Here is a 4869-nt window from a genome sequence, read left to right on the forward strand (position 1 = left end):
TCTAACGTGAATCAGGACAAGACCGGTGGCGAGTGTCAAGTTAGATTTGATAAGGCTGGTAGCTAGAACTCAGTCAGCCGAGTTTTGTCTGTTTGGTTTTGGTCATTACGTCAGTTTTGGCTGAAGAACCTGTTGGAAAGAAAAATGATGTGTACAAAACTACACATTATATTCAGCTGTTTCTGCTTCACAGAAAAGCTGTATTTGTGCTGAGATTATATCACACACAGGTGGAGTTTATTGACTAATTGGGGAACTTCTGAAGGCAACTGGTTGCTCTGAGATCGAATCAAACGAAAGAGACTTGAATATAGACTTACAGGACTGTCAGACTTTTTATTTCTAACAAAAGATAATAACCACATACTATTTTTATTTCCTTTCCTATTCATCCGTTGTTTCCTGTGTGTATTGATCAATCACTTTTAACCCAACTAACGACAATATTTGTGTTTCCATTGACCATATAAATTGCGCAATGTGACATTTCAAAACAAAGACCCTTAATGAAAAAAGTTGTTTTTGGATAAAACGTTTGGGCGCTCTGACGAGGTGTTTTTCAGTTGTTGTTTTATGGCTGTATCAAAATTGTACCCTTTTCTCCAAAACTGAAACACTTTTTTTTTGCATCACGAGTCACATGACCAACAAACCAGATGTCGCCACTGGCTCAAACCACAAAGTAGACAGGTTTGAACAAGTTTATCACATGAACAAACTTGATAATTTTAATGTGAATAGTGATTTTAATTGTGTTTTTCATTCAGTGTTACCATGGTTACAAAATAGTTTTTTTGACAGTTTTGCGTACATTTGTAACAGAAACGCAGTGACAAATGGAAGCAGTGTAAGGAATATTTATGCTTTTCCAAGCTCTTGATTGGTGAATGTCCTGTAGATCTTTAAGAAATTGTTGATTTCTTTTTAAATTGCTCATTGTGCGTTACATTTTTTTCCCCCTGTTATTCAAAAACTCATCCCTATTCTGGGTGCTGGGAACCTGGTCAGTGTGTCGAAGCAGCTGTGCCCTCACCAGCTTTGTGTCACACTTATCCAACGCCATCATTTCATTATGCTTTAATTAATGCAACAAAGTGTTCCGTGCCATATAGATAACATCACTCAGTGGAAAAGAAATTGTACTGGCCTAGAAATTAACTTCAGTAATAGGAATAGGGCAAGTTGTGTGGCTGGCGCTTCCGATATGACAAAAGCTTTTTAAAGGACGAAGTCTCCAAAGGTCACGGCAGCTTTAACTTAGTCATAAAACATTATACAAGCAGCCTGCTAACTTTGCTTGAACTTTTTGTTCTTGTTCTATATGTTCGCGTTCTGCCATTTTCAGCCTTACCGATATACTTTTTACTGTTTAGTTTTTTATTTCCACTTTATCTTTTCTAGATCATCTAGAAAAAAGATAATCTGCCTTGTGTCAGAAAATGTTCTGCCTCTTACTGTTTCCTGTTTCCTTGTTTTTTCTGCAGTTCTTCTGAACACCGGTGGGGTTGAACATTGTGCTTTCAATCATGTTTATATTGTTCAAACTGCCCTCGCCATCTTTGCATCGAGCTTCTTCTCCATATTTCACTCTGATAAACTGCGACAAACTGAGTCTGGCATATGATTGAAGCAGACTGAATAAGTAAGAACAATGCTTGGGCAATATGTAATATGTAGGATCCAACCTAAATGAAGACTGGGGCAGAGGTGATAATGCTGTTCGAGTACTTTGTCCGTTTGGCCGAGCGAACTGCACAGCAGGACCAAGAGACGGAGGTGAGGTCCCGGGAACTTCTGCAGGGGTCGAGATTGGCAATCCCACCCCCTGGAACTGGGCCTTGCTGTCTCTGACACCCTCAACATCTCCACCAGGAACGACCAACCGGTTTAGATCTGCCAGTCAACTACCCGGATGCCTTGCAAAATTTCTGCGGGGGTCCAGTGTGTCCCCGACCGGTGCTAAACCAGCGCCTCTCCATGCTGCCACAGATTCCAGCCCCAAGACACCTCTCCGTGCCGTTGCCGGTTCTGAGAATAAGGTACTGTTGTTCTCCAGCGTCCACAGTCCCAGAGTCTCCAGCATCCGGATCATCGAGTGAGTCCAGAGAGGTCCAGCGCTAGCCCGACCCAGGTCGGTCTGCCTCCGTTGCCCGCCAACACCGAGTGAGACTTCTCCAGCTCCTTCGTCCTCTTCACCTCACCTGGAGTTCCCTCCAATGTATCATTGCTCCCCGGACCTGGTGACCAGGGACCGTTGTCAGTTTGGTGGGAGTCCAGACATTGTTGGGCTCATCCTACTTTAGCCACAGGGCAGCGTTATGAACTGAGTGTTTTTGTTTTGGTTTGTTGTCCTCCCTCCGGCACCCCTCCCTCTGCCCTTGGTTCCGTTTTTGGCATCTGGTATCCGCCGTTGAGGGGGGCGGTGCTGTCATGATCCTGGTTTTTGTTCTCAGTTTTCTCCTTAATTCCTACCATCTTTGGTGCTGATTGATGCAGCAGTTTTTGGCTTCTTGATTGTTCTCCCTGTGTGTATTTAAGTTCACCTGTGTTTCTTGGTTTTGTTGGATCCTCTGTTTAGCTTGGTTTAGCTCAAGTCAGTAATGTTATGTACGATCGCACATATGTGTGCAGAAGTTTTCCTGCTGAGAATAAAAGCAACACAATTTTCTGCTTACCTGGGTCTGCTCACTCTTCCTCATTCAACGATGGCTAAACATGACACAATCAAGTAATAACCAGCGTCTTTTCTTTTTAAGTCATGCTTTGGAGAAATGTTCCACCTCTCTCCCAACCGTCTGATTAGAGTGTTTTCCTAAATTGTACCTGCTTGCTGCTGAGTTGATTAGTACCCCTGCTACTATCCTTCAGTCTGACTTTCTCTTGACCCCGCTTGCTGTTCTTCTTTGATCTCTTAGTTATGCATCACATGAAAAGATCTGCCCTCCTTTGGTTGCATTTTCCAGTACTCCAGTTGTCGCCTCAGAGGATGGGTCCAGATTACAAAACATACATGAACAAACTTTGTGTTTGAGCAGTGTATGTGGTATATTTGAGGGAACAACTGCTTTATTTTTGTCCCTTTATTCACTCCCACATTCTGAACATACAAGTGGAAGGAAAACTCTGGCTTTTATCATAAGGAGACATCCAGCACAACCATTTTTGCTGTTTCTGGCTGGTCTTTTTTTTAGCTGCTCTGTATTAAACTCTGCAATCAATGCATGTGTGGTTAACCTGTAATGGCTGTAATAAACTTCTGTTTTATAACGAGATGCTCTTACCTTTTGTGAAAAATGAATAGTCACCCAAGATTTTAGTGGAAAACGACAAAACAAAGGTGTAGGAACCCTGGTCAAGGCCAAGTCTGAAGCAGGATTAGGTTTTAAGATCCCATTGTGTCCAGCAGTGGACACTCTGAAACACAAACAAAAGACTCAAAGACCCTGAAACGTGCAGGCTTTCATAAATTAGACTCTTATGAGTTTCTAATAAGCTGTTCTCAGGCATAAAGACGAAATTTTCCTAAATGAAAAATTTTCATATTCATTCTGGTTATGTTTTATGGTTTAAATAAATGTATGGAGACAGGCTTTAACATTAAATCAAAATTCCCATTACCTTAATGAAGAACGTCAAGCAGGGTCAAGTATGTATTATTTTTTTTTTTTTACTTGCTTGTCGTGTTTAGATTAGTAGGAGTTTCATCCTTCTATATGTACACCAGCCTGTTTAGTCCACTTTAACCAAGCTCTAGTTCTTTTGCCAAGAAAGTCCAGTTCATTCATGGAGGTGTGAATGCGTGAACAAACTCTGATGTGAATCAGAAAAGCAAACTGTGGTCCACTTAAAAACCTAGGCTTTGGTTGGGTTGAATTTAACTCTGGTGCGGTTTGAATGCACATATAAATGCCAAGTGGACCAGAGGCCGCTCTAAAACTAGGAAGCGGACAATAGTGCAAGGCATTCTGGGTAAATACAACCAAAACAAACCCGGGTGTCTAGCATTTGCGGAAGAAATGGCTCATGATCGTTTTTTTCCAACGACAAAAATGAAATCCCACCACCGCTAAAATCTGACGCCACTGCTTTGTTGTTTACGTTTCGTGGCATTTATTGTGACGTTTCCTTCAGCGGTTCATGGTGCAGAAAAGGCAAAAGGTGGAAAAGGTTTCTCAAAGCGTTTGAACTGTTTGATGCAGTGCAGTGTGAAAGCGAACCGCACCAGCAGAAAATGTTACAAATGTTGCCATTTTGGTCCCCGATCGAACAGAGTCTTTCGGACTATCGGGTGTTTCATTTTGGTGAGATTAAAAAATAAAAAACTGTGACGCATAGCTTTGTGTTGTATTTCCCTAAGAGATACCTGGCCTCTGTCGAGAATTCTGTGCCAGGGCTGCCTCTGCCTCGCTTCACATTTAAAATAAAAATTTTGACTGTGCTTGTTAATATTGGAGGATGACATTTTTCAGAGTTGGGTAGAGGGGCCGGGAACGCAGAGTTTCCTGTCAGCCCGCAGCACTTCCCTTCTGACTCAAACTATGATGAAAGGTCAGTGGCAGGCAAACAAAGGCAAGGGTGATAGCAATGAAAACACACAAGTCAAGCTCTATAGACTAGAGGCTGCGTGACCACATGCAAACTCAATAACAGTCCAGCAGGCACTAACACAGTGTAACAGTGTCAGCTGGGGATTCAAGATTGGAAGTTGGGAAGGTAGAGGGGGTTGAAATAAATACCCCTATACACACACTGACAGTTCGTCATGGTTACTCCTGGTTATTTTATTTTATTTTTTTCACACAGACCCACAACATCCTAAATCAAACACCCAACAAAGCTTAGCGCTTGTTTTGCTGCAAGGCCTTGATG

At 42.2% G+C, this 4869-nt stretch overlaps 1 long non-coding RNA gene across 1 annotated transcript; it reads left to right on the forward strand.

Annotated features, from left to right (window-relative positions):
• Positions 1-667: 667 nt before the first annotated feature.
• LOC145551058 (uncharacterized) lies at positions 668-2672 on the forward strand. The gene is made up of 2 exons (XR_014086831.1): positions 668-883; positions 1485-2672. It is a non-coding gene; the product is annotated as an uncharacterized LOC145551058 (long non-coding RNA).
• Positions 2673-4869: the final 2197 nt, after the last annotated feature.

The sequence above is a fragment of the Poecilia reticulata genome, chromosome 3, assembly GCF_904066995.2.
Source record: "Poecilia reticulata chromosome 3, P_reticulata-male-v2, whole genome shotgun sequence".
NCBI lineage: Eukaryota > Metazoa > Chordata > Actinopteri > Cyprinodontiformes > Poeciliidae > Poecilia > Poecilia reticulata.